General features: G+C 38.4%; 1 protein-coding gene across 1 annotated transcript in view; it reads right to left on the reverse strand.

The window, feature by feature from the left end:
- Window positions 1-2998, reverse strand: part of JADE1 (jade family PHD finger 1) — a 52591-nt gene extending 49593 nt beyond the window's left edge. Inside the window, exon 1 of the mRNA XM_042870524.1 lies at window positions 2823-2998. The gene's annotated coding sequence lies outside the window, so the exon portion shown is untranslated. The remainder of the gene's footprint in view (window positions 1-2822) is intronic.
- Window positions 2999-20606: the final 17608 nt, after the last annotated feature.

Genomic DNA, 20606 nt, shown 5'->3' on the forward strand with positions numbered 1-20606 from the left:
ACAGTGTCATGACTCAGCCCTAACACATTACAGTTGTGTAATCCTTCAGCGCTGGTTGAAGCATATACACTACAGAAGGTCAACTCTTGTTAACACTGCATTTGCACATTGGATGTGTCTAAAACCAAAGTTCTGCCTCTGACTCCAGAAAAGCAACATGAGCTGTAGCAGGTGGGAGAGCCTTTGCACACAAAAAGGTTCAGAGCAATACCTCAAACAGCTTGCACATCTTCTGTGCACATAACACAAGACACTCAGGAGATAAACAGCCCCTCAGTCATTTGATACCATTCATTCAGCAATTTGGAAGTGATATTTTTTTAAAAATTGACAAAGGGGTTTATTGCTTGTTTAGAAGGTAGAGCTTCTTCACTACTGCGCAAAGCTGAGACTACCACAGATGTATTTAACAAAGCATACAGTGAAGAATGAAGAAAACTTGGAAATCAAATCATTCCTCTGGCTCCTGTGAACTTTGCTTGACTAAGCAAAAAAACCACAGCAAACGAAATAGTCTCTGACCTTCCAGAACAACATTTTTAAAAAGTCTGATCTGCTTATGTGGGCAGATTTTGGCACAGGGTAAACATCGATGTTTGCTCCTCAAATTGCACAAGCCACAAAAAAATCTCTCGCGCTTTTATCCAGGATATGCTTTTCAAGCAGTGCACATTTAGTTTTCTTTGACAACTGGAGGCAGGGTACTTTCTTCCCATGGAAGTGCAAGCACAGGCATGAAGGCAGTGTGCCAGCTGTCTGTAACCTGGTATCTGTAGGGGGGAATGCTTACATCCTGCAGCGAGCACAGTGTCCTTATATAAGGAATAAAGTCACAGCTCTAGCCCACTTGGCTTCTCAAATATTCAACCAACCACACCAGCATCTCTGCCCTCAGCCAAAGCTGAAGGTGAGCCCACAGTGTGTCAAATCTCTTCTGGAGGAGGGCCCAGCTACTTAAGAGAGCAAGGTCTTCAGCCACAGCACAGTAAGGGAAAAAGTTTACAGGAGATAAACTCAGGAAAGATGGAAAGAGTGCCAGCCCCAGAGCAGTCACATGCCAGAGTACAGCCTGTACTGGCATGCCGGTGTAGTGCTCTGGATCAATAACATCTGTAACACAGCACATATTGACAGACAGATGCACAGAGGGAGCACAGGACTTATTTTCTCTCCCACACTCCGAGGCCGGAGCTAACGTGATGATTTCACTGCACCTTTACATGTTTATTTCATACTTTACAAAAAGCAGTTTCTTGTGTTCTTTGGGGTCCTCCCACTATTTAAAGGAATTTAAACACCTTTCATGAGTGCTTTAAAAAATGCTGTAAGTATTGTGCACTCACTAGTACTTGACACATGCTCAGATATTACAGATAGCTTGTTTGCAGAGGTTTGATTTCAGGGAAGGGAATCAGTGACAGCAAAAGGTCCCAAACCTCGTACAACACGATAAAACCAAGATCAACAGTCACACAAGCCCTGGCATTTCTTGTGAGAAGAACGAGCAAGTAATGACAGTGGGGACATCTGCCACATACTGTCCCCAGAGAGGGAGACCAGTAACCAAGCAAGTGGGTTACCCTTCACAAGGCAATCAGTATAGCAGCTTCTATGGTTTAAATCTATTAAAAATTCCCAAAGATATTCTCTGAATTCTCTCTCTCTTTTTTTTTTTTTCCCTGTCTTTCCATGAGAAAACAGCAGACTGCAAAGATCAGGCTACAGGAAGTACACACAGCAATGCTAATACTTTACTATCAGGAACTCTAGAAGCCTGGCTCCGGGAAGACAACACTGATATTGGTCTTTTTTAAAAAATTCTTTCCATTTACCTACACTTTGTACAAAAACACTGAGTCCAAAAGCATGAGTTAAATTTCTCTCTTCAGTAACTACCAGAAAGCTAGGATTTTCCCCTGAGCCTACATATTATACTCACAGAATTATTATATACATCAATTGCTATTCAAACTTCATGTTTTCTAATAAACCGATATATCAAATGTAACACATGGTACTCAGTTTGAAGATCATCTCAGAAAGGAATTAGTTGACAGAAGGTTTAAAAGCTATGTGTCACCAAATTGAATCATACTTAGCAAGGTGCTTACTACACTAATGCTGTTTACATTTCATAGCACAGAACAGATACACTGAACTGTGAAAGTTTAGGTAAGCAACAAGAGCATGAAGCACAAAAAAACCACCCAAAATATGCTAGGCTACTGAAAGTAGGTTGAAAGGACACTGATGTCCAAGACAAAAAATGTAGTTTGGATATAATTCCTGCTCTGGAATAGTCTAAACCTGTTTAATACCTCCCCACATGATTGCAACATTCCTTGAAGATTTGCAGCTCTTATTTTTTGGCATGATCTGAACTGCTTCAGTCTGTGTAATAAGGTCACCAATAGAGCCAGAAGTGAAGGGCTTGGGTTACCTACTGGTGAGATGCTTCCCCTTTTTCCAAGCCAAATTTCACAACACCGTGCTGTGGAGCCAAATAGCCTGCTTGTTCTTGTCCAGCTTCATGACTTCTACAGGCTTTGGTGCACATGCAGCCCAAGTTTTGGACCAAATCATTACATATCATATCTTTGTACTTAGTAATTTTGTTCCAACTAGACTACCTTTTTTTTTTAAAAAAAAAAAAAGCTTCAGGAAAAAAGATAATGTTTGACTCTTCATAAAAAGCAAACAAACCACTAACACGGTAGGTCTGAGGACCACTGTTAGATGCATCACAGACATAGGACACCAAAGATATCTTAATTTTTTCACATTTTTAACCTCTATTAATAACATCACACTGTTCAACTTACGTTTTCCTATTGAAAAATCTGTTCGACATGCAGAATTCCTGTTTTTATAGTTCTCAATATATCATAGCTTGCAAAACCAAAAAGATAGTAAAGAATTTCTAAGACGTGAAGCTCATAGGTGCATTATAGTTACAAGCCACATGCATTTCCTCAGGAAAAAACTTCTGCAAGAAACAAGTGACGTTACTTTTTTTTTTTTCCTTTGCACTAAGATTACGTCACTGTTATCTCTTGTGTACAGATGACACTAATAACTGCGTTGCCTGAACTTCAGCTAAGTTATCAGTTTCCTTGAAGTAGTTTGAGGGAATAAAAACAGCTGCACAGAGAAGTAGGAAGGCTTGGTCTTAAGTCTATTTTTAACATTTCTTCAGTTTAGGCTCTACTTCTTATTCTACAGGTCATCACAAACAAAAATGTATCATTTATGTAAACAGAATGCCTACACACGTGTGTGTACCTTACCCAAACTGCATGCAGTGTGGTACGTGAGCCTAGCTTCTGCATACATGAAAACTGTTTCTGCTGCTCAGCCCAAACTTTTCAAATGGTCTCCAGCCTTTATGAGCCCACTGAAAAGACATATTTTAATCGTAAAGTCACTGGTCCTCGGAATAGAGTTTCTGTTTTCCAATGCACAGAAGTGCACGTACCCAAATGTTTGTAGATCAAGTTCTTAAAAGGACGCTCTATGGGAACTGCTGAGTCACAACCTGAACCTCTGATTGATCACCTGAGGTGAGCCATGAGTCAGCCAGAGGAGCACAGCTGAAGGCAATTCACCTGTGCTGCCAGAAGGGGTGGAGCCTGGCTGCCCCCCCTCCTAGACCTATTTAAGAGCTGACTACCAGTGGGGAAGGATCTCTTACAGAGATTGGCTCTGCTGGTGTTTTGTGGGTGAGTCCAGGATAGGGGTAAGCCTTTTATTTATTCTCTTTTGTTATCATAGTCTACTTTGCCTTGTTTATTCTCTTATTTATTTTGTGATTATAGCAGTCTAATATTTTTTTGATTATACAGACACCTAAGCTTTAATATCTCAACTTCTATAAAACACATTGTTCTTAAAAACTTGCATTATATAGTTGCTGTGTAGTCTGCAGATAGAAAAAAATCAGGTAATGTTTTTTCAACAACACAAAAAAGAAACAGAAAACCAACAACAAAACACTCAAAGAAAGCATTTATAGAATGGTTTGGGTTAGAAGGTACCTTTAAGACCATTTAGTTCCAACCCCCTGCTGCAGACAAGGACACCTCCTACTGACCAGATTGCTCACAGCCCCATCCTGCCTGGCCTTGAATGCTTCCAGCAAGGGGCATCCACAACCTCACTGGGCAATCTGTTCCAGTGTCTCCCCACCCCACAATGAAGAACTTCTTCCTGATATCTAGTCTCAATCTAACCTCTTCCAGTTTAAAACTATTTTCCCTAAAACTATTTCCCCTCATCCTGTTACTCTCCACCCTCTAAAAAAAAAAGTCTCTCACCAGCTTTCCTGAAGTACCCCTTCAGGTACTGGAAGGCCCCTATAAGGTCCCACCAGAGCCTTCTCTTCTTGAGGCTAAAGAGCCCCAGCAATCTTAGCCCGTCTTCATAGGGGATGTGCTTCAGCCCTCTGATCATCTTTGTGGCCCTTTTCTGGATCCACTCTAACAGCTTGATTTCCTTCTTGTGCTGGGGGCTCCTGAACTGGATGCAGTACTCCAGGTAGAGACTCACAAAAGCAGAGTAGAGGGGCAGGATCACTTCCCTTGACCTGCTTGTCACGCTTCTGTTGATGCAGCTCAGGGTACTGTTGGCCTTCTGGGCTGCAAGCATGCGTTTCCAGATCACGCTGAATCTTTTGTCAACCAACACCCCTAAATCCTTCTTCTCAGGGCTGCTCTCCAGTCATTCTCCACTCAACCTGTATCTGTGCTTGGAATTGCCCTGACCCAGGTGCAGGACCTTGTACTTGGCCTTGTTGAACTTCATGAGGTCAGCATGGACCACCTCTGAGGCCTGTCCGGGTCCTTCTGGATGGCATCAGTTCCCTCTCTTATGTCAGCTGCACCATTCAGCTTGGTGTCATCTACAAACTTGCTGAGAGTGCACTTGATCCCACTGTCCATGTCACCTACAAAGATGTCAAAAAACACTGGTTCCAGCACCAATCCTTTTAAGTTCTGTTAAATCTCAGGTTGTAGAATGCCGTATGCCTCTGAATTAACTGCTGATATTTCATCTGAATTTCCCCTGTCTGGGCAGCAACTCTGAAGTTAAAGGAAAAACCACCCATACCACAGGACTCTGATCCAGTGAGACTTAGCGAAACATTCTGGTCCTATTCTTAGTCAGAATTTCATAGCCAAACACAGGGAATGCCAAGAGCATTCTAAGATTCCTGCAGCAAAATTGAATGGCTTCCTTTTTACAAGTAAAATGTGATAAGCTCCACAAGTAACTGCTGGGGCATTTAGAGGTTGTCAATCCTGCAGAGAAAGCACCACCAGATTGTTTATCACTTGATTTACAGAGATGCAGAACAAGGTATGTCTTACTACTGAATCTACAAACACAGTTTTGTCACTTTGTTGTTTTTGATTACATATATTACACAAATTAAACCAAAAGATACAGTGAGTACTCCAGGAACAACGAGCAGCTATATCACCAACAGTTTTGCTTCTTTTCCATTCACGCTTGTCTGCTCAAACTTCTTTTTCTGTTAGTGATAAAGAGAATTATAACAGGATGAAAGCTGTGATCTCAGAGGAAATCCAGACAGACTTCTATTACACTGAGATTAGGGAGATAACTTGAAAAACTTCATGAACGTGTACCTGAGAGAAAAGCAGCCCAAACAGAACAGCCCAATTCTGCTTTTCATTGACATAGAACCACAGACTTTTTGACATCAGCTCTATATCAGCTTTTTTGATATCAGCTTGATAGATAGGGAAAAAGCACAGGTAGAGTTGCAAATTTACACTCAACCTTCATATATGGAATCTTCTAGAAAATAATGATTTATAAAATCTAACCTTTAAACAGTTATGTTTTAACATATTAGATCAATACCAACAACTAATATTTACTAATTTGCTCTTTTAAAGTAAAATTTTATGGAATTTAAAAAATTTTAAGTTTGATGCAATTGCCAACTTGTAGCAAGTAAATTTTTGGATAAAGCTGTTCTACTAATGTATTTTCCTTCTCTCTTGTGCCAAATAATACAAGATATCCGAGTGCTGATTTTTTTCAAGTGGTTAAAAAACAAGATGTTATTTTTGCTTAAAACAGTATGGTGTCCAGTGTTTTCAGTACTGTATCCACAGGCACTGTTGGATACACATTTAGCTCCAAAGACATCCACTGGGTTATTCTCACAGATAAAATTAGACACAGGTCTTTGTCAGACTGGGTGTTTATATGCTTGAGGCAGTTAACAATTCCCTGGTTTTTTTGTTTGTTTTCTTTTTGAAGGAAGGCAGCGTACCAATGATTTCTATTTTAAAGTTAAGGAAATTGTTCTCTTTTTGTTACTGTTCCTTAAGACATGTTCAGTTCTTATTCAATGCTACCCCTATTGTGTGCGCATATATCTTCTCACAAGCAAAAGAAAATACATATGAAGTCATCTCCACAATCATTATACGTAAAACATACCCAATTTTGTTCTTTAAAAACAAAATACAGGCATACATTGAGAATGCAGAATCACATTGTAGTAGATTTCTGACATTTGTTCTATTTGAATTTTGAAATAAAATATTCACATTAATTTTTTTCTGTATCATAACAGTAGAAAACATTTGAGCATCATGTCTTCCTCTCTTACCCAAAACAAACAAACAGAATACCTTCTGTACATACATAAAGGGCTATTCCAAAGCTATTTTGTTGTCTACGATAAACCACAAAGTGTCCCTTTGAGTATGTGCAGAATGTATGTTCCAGTTTGGCATGTCCTTATTTCCTGACATCTTTCCTTATTTCATCTGTGTAAGAAATGCTGACTGCTGCATTTCACATGGAGACACAGCCTTATTCTTTACTGCTTTAGGTGCCAGACTTGGAAATGAATAATTATTCTGTTCCAGTATTACAGTAGCAGTTCAGAAAGGAAAAGACAAGAAATACAAAAGTAGAACGTTAATGCCTCTGTCTTTTTTATCCCAATTATGCAACATAATTATTAAAATCTGCTTTGTATATGCCATGAAAAGTTATATTTGCCCCATGATACAAGGTCAGAAGTGCTTCTTTCCATACTCATTGGTGCCAGCCTTCATCATTTGAATCAAAGACCAAATGAATTGAACAGCTTGGATCCCATGTGAAGGGATCCCATGTGAAAGGAAAAGGGAATGGATGTTAGTGGCCAGAACATTTCAACTTGTTCAGTCCATGTCCCCCAGAATCTTTTAGTATTTTTACTTTCATGTCTAAATCTGTGTCATGATTACACTAAACAGACCGTTCTTCAATTAATAGAAAGTTATTAGTTAAGCAGCATAAAACAGAAGATAAACTAAAAAAAATTCAACTGATATTACACACAGAAATAGAAAGTTCCAACTACCTAAAGAAAATACTTGGAAGTATACCAGCTATACAAATTTGCCAGGAAAAGGCACTAGCTTGAACCCAAAATCTGATGAGCCATCCCTTCCTACAATACCTAGCTAAAGCACAGCAGCATTTCACTACCATGTTTGTAATCTACACAGTTAAAGTATACAGCACTTGTCAAAGCGTCTTTGTACTAGAAATGATAGGCTAGACCTGGCTGCCAAGACACTAATGAAGCTTTCTACTTAAGGTTAAATTACTCTGCTTCAGATGATGTACAGTTACTTCATCAAAATTCTCTTCCGTTAATTGAGGAGAATCTGTCTTATGCATTTAAACGAATGAAAAGACACGTCCTCTTTCTTCTTTTCCTGTTCCTCTTGGATATGCCTTTATGTTGTTTCCATTACTATCTGTATCCATTACTATCTATTCTATATCGATAGCAGCTGGGAATAAGCTGGAATAAGACAGGAATCACTTGGACTCTACTGGTCCAGCAGAAGCATCACATTGGTGATCCCATGGTTATTAGATGCAGCATTGTTAGTTGATCAGGAGCACTCTCTCACTGAAGGATTTTTTTTTTTTTTTTTTTTTTTTTTTTTTGCCAAGGAGTCTTGCTGGGTTTTGGAGTGTGAGTATCCTGTGACTGAATGAGATTTGGACTTCACCAGCCAGCTCTGTTTATAAACACAGTGCAGTCTGAAACAGCTGTCCAGACATTCATCAAGTTGTTGGGATTCAGCCCTCCATATTTGGTCTTCATGACTTTAGGCTTGCTTGGTTTGGACAGGCTTAAGTATTATCTCTTTCTTTGGCATCCTTGATACATTTCCAGAATGCTGTCTCTCTCTGTCACTATTTCATGAGACTTCCTGGTCCAATTGCTGTTCTGAATCAATGATTACTAAGCCTGTGACTCAGGACACTCTGATCTTCAGCTCATTTCTTCTGTGGCACACGACTACTGAAGCAAAATGATCTTTAACCCTGTGTGCAGCTTAATACCCATACATTTACATTTTAAGGAAGCACAAGCACTTCATAGCTTTAGCTTTAAAAAAGTCTTGTATACTAAATACACCTAGGTCACAACCACCTGACTCTCTAAATAGTGTATCCTCCAAAACTAAACCTTAAGTTCTCTAGCATACAGATCTCCCTGTTTTACACAGAGCTTCTCTGGAACAGGAGGCCCACCAAATACCAGCTTTTCCTCAATTTTCAGTTACCACACAGATTTTCTCCATTAAAAGTCTTTCCATATGTATCTAGCAGAAGTTGTATAAGTCTAGATTCCATTTTGTGGTATTTCACAGGTAAGTGTAGAAGTTTCTTCTCTGCTAGGTAACCTTACACTTGCTCACTTGGCAGAATAGATTTTCTTTTCTTGTCATCGCTTCAACCATGTTAAAGAGTTGGCTAATTCAAGTGTTATTGCGTTATAATAGGCCAAGCACCTCACGCATAGCAATCAATGCAGGGGCTACTGCAGCTCTTCTTCCACTCCCAGGAATTATTTCTGTAGGGAAAAGCCATACACTGATCTCAGGTAACAGGCTATACAGGAACAAACTCTCAAACAAGACCTCTGGAACATGTCGGAATAACACAAAACTGGCTTTGCTCTTTGCATCATTAAAGCTGAGGTTTCTCTGGGTGCATTTTCTCATTATTGTGCACTTTACAATCATTGGAAGGGAATTCAGAGAGTAAATGGATTTTACTAATTTATCAGCAAAGAGGCATTTCCAAGCCTTAAGCCTCAGTAAATGGTGAGTATTACACATAAGAAATACACCATAAAGGCAATCTGCAGAATCTGCAGAGAGAAAGAAGCATATTATTTGTTTAATTTCATTGACTTCAGTAAGAAGCATTCAGAAAAATGATGTTGACAGTTCTTCAAAGTCACCCTTGCCGTTGATGGAGTGGTGGCAGTTATGCTATCCATATTCAAGTAGTTTAGAAGAAAAGCTACTATATAAAAACAAATAGCAAATGCTTTGAAACAAGATAGCTTTTCTCTGGGATTCTGTAATGCCAGCTAGTGAAATTCAGTCCGCAAGTTCAGGTCCATGAAAGTTGCTGTCACTGAGGAATTGCTCATCCTGTACTTCAGAGGTGTGTTCCCTCATATAGCTCGAGCCCCTCACATTTATTTTAGTGATCAAAATATCTACTGGTCTTTTAACCTCTGGAAAAAGTAGCTATGAAAGAACGGAGTTCTATTTCACTCCTGCCAACATCAATAGAATTCCCTATTAGACTTCTGTCATGCATATCTGATAACAAAAGAAATTAAACAGGTAATGATAAACATGAGCTTTAAAAACTAAGATACCAAACTGCTATGCTGAATACTTGTATTTTGCAGTGTGGTGTATTACTGACAAAGTCTCAACTGAATTTGTAGGCTGTCATTTATTAAAAAACTGTTCTGTTGAAAACAGTACCTAAATGCTAAATATTTAAACCTATTTATAGGATTCACGCCTTAATTTAAATAATCTTCCAGAGTTTGATGAGAATACAGCACAATTTTGGCTATACTTTCGTTAGCAAGCAGAAGAATCAAAAGAAACAAGGAAAGTCTGTTTAAAAAAAAAAACAGATGTTTGCTAGGAGTAAAAACCCATGCTAACCTACAGGTATTTCTGGAAGGAAAGGAAAATACTTTAAACTAGATCCTGCTGGCCTTTTGCAGCTAGAATGCTTTAAGTATGCTCCTGTATCATGCCTTTACTTTTTGTTTATTCTAAAAGGAACTCAGCTTTTGTTCTGACTGACAATTCAACACCAACATAGTCTAAAGTGAGGCAGAGAAGGAAAGATTCGCATCAACAAAGCATTCCCTCTCTGAACTAACACAATATATATGAACCCTGTGATGATCAGCGGAAATTGTCGAGGAAGAAATCAATTAATACAAAGGAAAAGGATAGAGAAGCCACGTGTTTCCCATAAGGGTTCTGTTCTTAAACGCTTTCCATGATTTAATAATCTATTTCAGGTATGTTACAGAGCCATTTAACTCTGGAATAATCATTTTAAAAGGGCAAACAGGTTGCAGCCCAGATATCAGCACTGAAGTATGTTAAGGAAACTTTAACAGAGCTGTGGTAGAAAAAGATAAAATAGAAGAAAAAGTTGCACTGCTCAGACACTTTCTCTTTCAAAGAAAATCTTTTATCTGTAGTAATATGAACACAGATGTTTTCAAGTAAAGAAATAAAACACAGACGCAGGAGATGAGGTGAACTTCATGCCAGTATATGAGTCTAGATTGTCTCAAGAAGTATAAGAATCAGTTTCTGCTCTTTGTTTCACGTATGCACCATCACTAAAGCACCAAGAGATTCTTTAAGTTGCAATTTCATTCACTGTTATGTCTGGGAACATACCCTGTGAGTCTGAATGTTCAGCATTCATCTCTATGAAAAACAAAGTATGTAATAAATCAGTTTAATTGTAAAGGAATTCTGACATACCTAACCATTGCCATCTCTTCCCTTTAAAGCAAATCTAAAACTTCCTATCTGGGGCCCAGCAGTTCAGATTTCTGTGGTCTGAGGCAGAGTTCTGCAAAGCACAGAGGTGTCACTCCGCTCAACTTTACAGGAAAACAGAGACCTGCTATTACTCTGCATTCACAGTCAGTTGAGCAAAATCTTGTACTGCAGGGGTTGTTTGTTGATATCTGGTGATTTATATTTATACAGAGAATAAAAATAAAGTCTTGTTATTTCCTTATTTCCAGGAATTCTGAGTACTTAAATATCCCTCAAATTAATTTGGTTTTCTTAGAAGCCTATTGTCTTTATAACAGGCAAGTTTCCCCTACTCATCTCCCCAGATAGCTGAGTTTCAGCCTGTAGAGATGTTCTTCCTTCTTTCAGGCTTTATAGAGCCATTTTTACTTAGATTTTTTTCTACGTTATTTGGTCCTCTGATATACCCATGGTTTTCTTTCTGATGGCTGACAACCCAGACACCCATGTCAGCTCTTTCAGGTGAGTTTTCCCTTTGATTTCTCAGTTCCACACATAAACCTCCAAAACCAGCAAGGTGAGACAGCCTAAGAAACCATAGTGCCACATGGAAAAGTAATGGTATTTACTGGCTTTGTTTATCTTAGTATTTTGTCAGCTATAGCTTTTTGGTTTAAAATTCACTTATGTGACTAAAGGAAAACTGATAGCCAGCAAACATATTGCTTGCTCATGTCATCTTAACACGGATCAGTGTTGCAACCAGCGTATCAGCACGCACGGTCTCACTGGCAACTCCTGAAGAGGCAGGTTTTCAAAGTTCACCTCTTGCTTGCTGGAGAGAGCTAGAATCTCCAGACTAATGCTTCTCGCTGCTTGTAAATGTCACCATGGTATCTCATTACCACAACTAGTTTAAAAAAGTCTGACATTTAAAAGATACCAACTTAGAAACTGCCTGCCAACTACACACTATCACTGATAAAGCATGGACTTGCAAAGAAAAACTACTATCTATCAATTCAGACAACCTTCCTTCAGCACTTCAGGTTTTCCCAAGGGCATTCTCCATGCCAATACTGACTCTGTCCCATTCTAGTTGCCCTATGAACATTAACAAGATTACAGCCTTAGGGAGCATGGTTCATGGCCAATACTGAATCAGGTAAGTGGGATGGTTATTAACAAGCCATATAACAGGTCATAGCAGTGCCTGCCAAACCAACCCATGGAATGAAAACTGTTTCCCACCTTTAAGCAACATATACCAATATAAATGATATATCCCAACATCTAAGCAGTTGCTTCATTAAGAAAACAGTTCTGAAGTGTCACAAAGTGACACTTTATTAAAAAAGTGGAGTACTAGTAACAAGTTGTAACAGACCTCTTTAATTGCGTTTAGCTGTAGAAACCGGGTGATGCATTTCATAACAAAAGCAGGTTAAAGACTAAAGGGAACAAAGGACTGAGGACAAGCACCTTCACTTTCAGGTTATGTTACATTGGGAAGTAACAGCCAAAGCGAGCTACCAGCATATCTGTGAAGGTGATGCTGAAACTGCTTACATCTCCATTGTATTTTTTTTTTTTTTTTTTTTTTTTTTGGGGGGGGTGGGGGGCTATGGATTAATGCCTGGCTTGTGGACAAAACATCCTCACAAAACATACTGTTTAAAAACATTCTGAAGGTAAGTTATCCTCCAGGGTTTCGTGTCCTAAACTACAGATCTCCAAGAAATACTGCACTGTCTTCTCGTTTCTCTCAAATATTTCAGCACTCACATTAGCATTATACATGAATGACTCAATGTGCAAAAAGTCTATTCATAACATTACCTAGCACAGTTTTGGCACATGCTGTCCAAAATCACCTTCCCACTCTGTGCTGGAACAACACGGTCTTCAAGAAAGCCTGGGAAAGAAGTGCTGGGGAAGAGACTCAGTGCTGCAGCTGCAGGGAAACACTGCAAGAGTATTTTAAGTGAAACAATACCCATGTTCGTACACCTGCTTTTTCTCTAAGAAAACAAGACACAGTGTCTTCTGGGGAGTTCTCACTGCCATAATTGCTTCTTCCTTCATCCACTGACAGCATCCTGACTGTCTGAGGTCAGGCTGGTTGAGGTGATTGTCCTCCAGATATTGAACATCCCACAACAAATTTTTGCATTTGTAGTGATGCAGTTGAAGTCCATCACCAGATTAGACCCATGTTCTCTTCATTCTGGTACAACATTTCAGGTACTCACACTCCAGAAAACATGTGCTAGGAGTGAAGTCTCACAGTTTCTGCCTGTTACTAATTAGTAGCAGTGGAAAAACTGGCAGTCACGGTCTGCAAAGCTACGTTGCCTTATAACATTGAGATATTGATGAAAACATCAAAAATATTTGATCCCCACAGATTCCCAAACTGGAAGAGGAACAGTCAGTGAGGTAAACACCACCATGTATGGCTCAGTCAGCTGTGAAGGCATTTATTGCAAGGGCTGTCACTGTTGTCAAATGCAGGCCATGACATGCCATCAAAACCAGTTCAGGAGAGTTAAGTACAGTACATTAGGGTTTTTAATTATTATTAATAACGAAGGATACATATCAGGCATTGTGTGTAGACTGGACAACTCACTGCCTATGCTACAAGTATTTTAGACATAACTGGAGACTATTCCACCTTTTGGAAAAGAATATATATCTTCAGCTCCATTACAAAAACAAATTAGTCAGTTAGTCACTGCAAGACCTAATGACTGTGAAGCCTAACCTACATCTTCAGTTCTGTGGTGTTAAACCAGGAAAGGTCATGTGCAACGTCTGACCTACATAGTCACACCACACACATCTACATGAGTGCTCTAAAGATTTTCAAGGACACAGAGTTCTATACAAAGAGCAAAGAGGGGGCATCCCAAAAGAATTTCCCTGCCCAGCATAAATCTTTCCATAGCCACATCATTGGCCACAGTTCTTGTGCAAGGCTCAGCTGAAAAAGCCTTGAACTGAAAAGCAGTCCTGATCTTCTCATGGATTTAGGAGCCTCTGCAAAATGCAAAAAGTGAGCTGCAATTCAGCAGCTAATTATAATACACAAAAATTCCTTTTCTGAATAGAACTGAAAACCTCATAAATTTCAGTGTACTTGAGATACTTTAACTGCATCCAAGGTCATTTCCACCTGATGTTGGTCTCACAGGGAATTTATTTAACTAATGTTCATTAGGTTGGAGTCACTCCTACTTTGTATCTCCTTAAATCATTGTCAACTCATAGTCAACTAGTAGTAGCTGGTTAGCCTGGAAGCCTAGTATCATCATCACATTAAGATCTAATATAATTCAGATAGTCAAAACAGATCAGGCAATTTTGTTTTTTTAATTTTTTAATTTTTATTTTTTTCTAGGATATAAGCATGCATTCGCTCAAATACAGTAAGTTACTTACTGTAACTACCATAACATTCAAACCAGTATTTTCAAAGTTTTGTTGAAAGTCAAAGAAAAAGAGAACAAAGTTATAATATCCTTTTCCAATAGGTAATTTTAAATACATCTTCTCTGCTGTTCTAAGCAAGTCCCAGGAATTCTGTGAGAAGACTGAAGAATCAATGAAACAAAGCTCTTGGTCCTTCTGGACTCTCCTTCTGCTAATCTACTCTTAACTTAGGATCAATACATTTCTCTGCAAATACACTGCTTCCAGCACTGCCTGGAACTTTTCTATTATTAGTGTACATGCCCATTCACTCGCATCATGTTCCTAATCTGTTTGCCTTTCTTGTTGAATAACTTCCCTTTAAAAGAAAGATTTGGATTCGCAATTTATAAATATGAAGACTCCATCTGGCAGAACACAGTTTATATTTTGCCATAAAATATTTAACTTCTATTCAGCTCTCTCTACAAAAATGCTTTGTTTACCACATTGGAAAACATATGATACTGTAAGAGATGATATATACATACACACTTAGGCAAGCCTGTATCATTTACAGATATCATCAGCGTGGGTTTTCTTCCTATGATGAGTTTACTTTAAGAGCTCTAATCAAACAGAAGGTTTAGTTTATCTTGCAGTCTCTCAAACTTTTGGTGTGAAGCACCACATGTTTTTGTAGCTCTTTCTTTTTCTTTAACAATGGTCTTCATCAATGAGTCTTAAAATTTAAAAAGAGACAGGAAAGAACAGAGCGAAAAAAAATCTACACAGCACTTCTAGTTTTTGAAATCCTACCTGTTTAGTATTAGAGTTAGTTCAAATACTGCGGAGCCATCTGGAACACTGCAGCTGTCTTAACTGCCAGAATTGGGTTTCTTTTGTTTATTCACTAGTAGAAACAGTTTCTAGTCTACAGAGGGTCTTTAGTCTTATCACAGAACAAACCAGATAGTCAGCCATGAAGAGATGAGTACAATGAGCCCCATCCTTAAATACCTCATAGAAACAGCTTGCTTCCCTTGAGATTTCAGAGTAGGCAGTTTATCTACCGCAGGTGGACAAAGCCTCAAATTGTTATTGCTGGTGCTGGGATCGCAATTGTTTTTTCTCTTTCTTTTATTTTTCTGCACAGGCAAAGCCCAGTACTTGGGAATGTGTAATTTCTAATACATTTTCTGAATAAAGTAGACTCCATACAGAAAGAATACATATATGTGTTTCAACATAAAAATGTGTGATATAACCAACAACTTTTGTCTTAGCTCTCAAGAAGCAACTAAAACTGTATGCTAATGCTACACATGATGTAAATATCTACGTGTTATGGGTGTGGTACCTTTGTTACTCAAATTGAAATCGAAAGAATAAAACACACAGCTCATAAACTTAATACTTCTTCTATTTTTAGAGTAGAAGGACAGAAGAAATCTCCCTAAAGATAGCATCTACTCACAAAAAAAAAAAAAACAACAAAAAACCACCACAATCAGTACCCTTAGCCATCTACAAATTAAGCTGCTTTTTTTTTTTTCTTTTTTTTTCTTTTTTTTTTTTCTGTTTTTTTTTTTCCTCCTTAAAATACAAAGCAAGTTGAAATCTGTGTGACTGAGACAAGGCTATCCTGATCCGGTGTGTCCTTGTGCTCACAATGTAGCTAGCAGCTACCAGCATCCCCAAGGCCAGGTTTGAGCCAGAGCAAATCTGTCTCAGCACTAGAAAAGAAATCATGTCATTTAACACAGGTGTATGCTCTTACCATTGCTTGTTTATAAAGCAATAAAATAAGATGTTCTTGCTAATCTGTCTAAACTGTGAAGAGCAAATACATCTGCTTAGACATGGACTTGGTTGTCAAGATACTTCAGCATCTCCATCTCCCTCTTCTTTCTTGAGGCTATAGAAGCATTGCTTTTGCCTTACTTTCACCCTGTGATAAACTTCTTGGAAGATAGAACAAAAAGGACTACAAAAAGCCCCAAATCAGAATATTTTTTTCCTTTTCCTCCCCTCCTGTCCAGTAACAACCATATGATAAATCAGTACAGTCATTTCCTTTTCTTTTTAGTCCTCACAACTTGAAGTAAAAAAATAAGACAAAGTTAGTAGATCTAAGAAACTCTAATGTTCTACTGAACTTTAAACTTCCATTTAGGACAGAAGAGAAGCAAGTCCAGTGGATTTCTGCCGAAAACCAGAAAGAAGTTATGGTTACAACCTCATCAGTGTTTTTCTCTGTCACTAGATTAGCAGAATCTATATCCTGTGGTTCTTTGTGATGGCTTCTCAATCCTGATGAACTACTGTATATTCAACTCAAAAGCCATCTACAAATCCAGAGAGCATCAGCATCCCCAAATCACATACTTGACCACTTCTTGGACCTTACCTGGTCACGGCATTTTGAAAGCTTATTTTTACTTAATGAAATTATTAAAGCATTATGGTAAATAGCTTTAAAGTATTTGAAGAAACCGTGTGTATACAAGAAACAACTCAACAAATAACTGCTTTATAGCAGACTGCCAGCAGCTGAGCACTCAGGATGAAATACCACTGTGAGGAGGCAGATGTGCTCTTCGCTGTGGCTCCTCACTTTGCAGACTTGGTCTCCCCTTCCCCTACGAACAAATCATAGTTTATCAACTATAGGACACAATAACAAGCCCATTTATTTCCTCTAGCTTTGAGAGGATTGGAAAGACCTGAAAAGAAAGCATAAAATTGGCTCCATTCTCAGTTACAACGTTAGATGCGTACATTACTAATAGTAAAACCAAAGGAGAAGAGTCTCCAGAGAATTCTATGTTACACACTGTTCTGACACACAATTCCCAACATATGTCAGAAATGAAGCCAGTTACTTAATTTCTAAACATTTAGTAGTAAAGAAATAAATCCATGTAAGTGCCTAAATAAAGATTATCTTATTCTCAGAGGTGCACAGCACATTTAAAAACAAAAAATAATAACAAGCACATTAGCCCAGCTATCATCCACATAGAACATACATACATACACGATAGTGCATGTGAATAAGCACACTATTTTGGATTTGACCAGATAGGAAGATAAAACGGTATCAGTAGTTACACTAATTTAGTACATGTTCAATTTAAGAGAATCAGAGGTCAGTGTTTGCCTGCGTTGTTTTCCAGTTCTCCACCCTTTTTAAGAGTGGCAACCTGACAGTTTCATTATTTCAGTTGCATTAGACACCTTTTTATGTACTAGGTGCTGAACATGGATGAAATTGACCATAAGAGGGAAGAAGGAAGGTGAAGCAAGACATTCTTTTGAAAACCGTTTCTCTATATCTGTCTGAATGTGAGAAATTTTGAATGAAGTATCCAGGCAGTGAAAACTTCAGCTGATGTTCTGGCTCTACGTAGACAGAACCCTAAAAATTTTGGTGGGAATCTAAAACAGAACGGAAAGAGTTTGTAACTGTACCATTATTGAAAGTGTGCATAAGAGGCAGGCAGTGACAAAACAGCAACTTCAGCAGTTTACAATGGAAGGGGGTGAAGCTAAGTAAAGGCAAAGCATCAGGCAATCTGACATACAACTTGGAATCACAGGCACATTAACACATGAGATCACTGTATCACAATGAGTTAAAAAAATGCAACAAAGTAAGAATTCAAAAGCAACTGCACTGACAAGAGAACCCAAGGAAAGTGAAAGTGCAAGAAAGAAAGCTATGTGATTAACAGCAAAACAAATTTTGCTTTTGAAATCAAAGATTTTGAGAAACTAAATTGTATATATTAATTTTGTTTTTCCTGTGTCCTTGGGGCTCATTATTTTGAATAGGCTTATTAGCTGGCACATAGTTGAGAAAATCATGCACATGTTATACTCTAGAGAAAGAACAGAATGAGAGGTAATTGCTGCAAACTTTCATCATGGATGAAGGTACAATAAAGACCTTCCCTCAAGGAGGCACATCAATGAGCATCAGGATAAAAGGTGTGGTAGTAAGATTGCAGAGAAAAACTCTTGTTCTGTCTGGAAAAAAAAAAAAAAAAAAGAAAAAAGAAAAAAAAAATGGTGAGAACAATTTGCAAATTCTTGCAGATAAATCAGAAAATAAAAATCTCATTTAACAAAACCATTTCTCCAGTGGCTGTCTGCTGATTATGACTTCTGCTGAAATTCATCACAGCTATAATAACAGTATCAAAATTGGTCTTCAGGAGATGATGGCTGAACTTACTGAGCAACCAAAAGCAAAGGACTTTTCACTGAGGGCAGATAAATTTCATTTCTCCAAACTGCATATTTTATAATCTGCTTATACAGCAGCTCATCCATACAGCTGTCCCTTCATTTTAAATCCACCTGCTGTTTTAGCTGCCTATGTTGATAGCCAGTGTCTGCAATGAAGTGCTGAATTGGATCTTCAGTATAAACAAGGGTAAAAATTACACAAGCTTGCACTATTCTGAAATTAAAGGTATAGAAAGCTGTTTGCCTTTCTACTTGGCTAAACGCTCTTCATACTCTTTCAGAAACCATGGGACAGGAACAGATAGAGGCAAATTCTAGTGGATTCATGATGCAGCGCACTGTGTAATGTAACTTAAACTGTGTTTTATGCATGATGTTGCCAGACTCATCTCAGTCTGGCAAACATCTCCATGTTAGAAGGCACCACTGGCATCCAGCTGGGCACAAAGGTCAAGCTGAGAACGATCCCATTGTAGATCTATTGTTTTCCTTTGAACTGTGCCTTGTCTGTCAAATTAGTCACTTACAGAAATGAAACAGTTACTTGGTTAAATGACTGTTTCCCCTGGCTATTAGATGAAATGTATTACATCTCCAGGCATGTGATCAAATGATTGAGAGTTTGACCTAAATTTACTTACTCTGCTAAATAACCAGAGGAACAAAAGGAATTACGCCTCACTGCCTACTGTCAGCTACAAAGAATATCCATGAGTCTGTATCTGCAGATGAAACATAGTTCTGTAGTTTTCTGCACCGGATTGTTGGAGCCATTGCAGTTCAGGTAACAAAAGATTTTAGAGAGTGGTTGTTTGTTTCTTTCTCCATCCTTGAAGCTTTATCTCAACTGTTTCTGCACTTTGGGGACCCTAAAATGATATGCTTTAGAGGTGCCTTGACATCTGCATAGCTAAGCTCATGTGGAATTTCCACTTATGTCAGATGCACTTTGAATCCTTGCAAAAAAAATATTAACTAAAAAAAAAAAGTCCTAAAAGCAGAAGTCTGAAAACAGCAGAAGTACAAACAGATCACAGTCTCACACATTTGATAAGCCGGACTAAAAACACATGCACTTTTTTAGAAACAAGCTTCCCTTGGGGGAGGGGTATTCTGAAAATTTCATAGATTGCCTTGATTTCTCGAGCACCTGCTAGAAGCTATTAATATGCAGTCATATGAAAACAAGTTGAGGTCTTTTTATCATGATGTCATTTACAAGAAAGGTGGCAAAATAATACATTCAGTTAACAAAGCTAGATACTTCCACTTGAAATTCAAATATTTTGGACAAGCTCCCTTTCATTCTTTTCTAAATGTATTTTCATGTTCTATTAACAATGTTTTTTCCATTCATCATACCCCTGAATGTACGTGGCTCATGGCCATTTGGGGAAGCAGCAGGGAAATGATAAATAGGGCGAAGGGAGTGATCTATACCAACAGAACAGTACTTATGTGCAAAGCAAAAACATACATGTGAATCTACTCAGTCTCCTTCAGCTCAAAGTAACCTGCAGTTTTACAGAGAAAAAGGACCACGAAAGAAACACGACAGTGTGTCACAAACCTAGCTGTGAGAGTTCTGAGAAGTCCAAGGACTAACGTGATTAGGAATGGCCTCCACCAAAAGCAGCACCTGGTTCTAGTCCATGAGTTCAAAAGGTCCCGGTCACTGTAATAGAAGCAGTGGAAGCTGCTGTGGACAAAGCCTGACAAAAGAAGATATGGCCACAAGTCTAAAGGCTTTGCCAGGTGACAGTACCAGCAGAACAGGAAAAAAAACAGAGTGAGAAAAGAGACTGCTTACAATCACAAAATCCACACTAACACACTTAGATAGCCATGTACGCAAATACAATGCTTGTTAGCACAAATCACTATGCTTGCAGAAGTCATTTTGTATACTAAGTTTTCCCAAGTGTAGCTTTGCTGTTTAAAATTTGGTATGGTACAACTTCAGTTTACTGGTTGCATCCAGCGTTGAAGGTGTTTTAACTTAACAGAAATATAAAATCAAGATTTACACAAATTCCTCCCTTTCCATATCAAACGTCAAGCCTC

This window comes from Lagopus leucura, unplaced genomic scaffold (genome assembly GCF_019238085.1).
Source record: "Lagopus leucura isolate 7727_CA_CO unplaced genomic scaffold, USGS_WTPT01 Super-Scaffold_100004, whole genome shotgun sequence".
Classification (NCBI taxonomy): domain Eukaryota; kingdom Metazoa; phylum Chordata; class Aves; order Galliformes; family Phasianidae; genus Lagopus; species Lagopus leucura.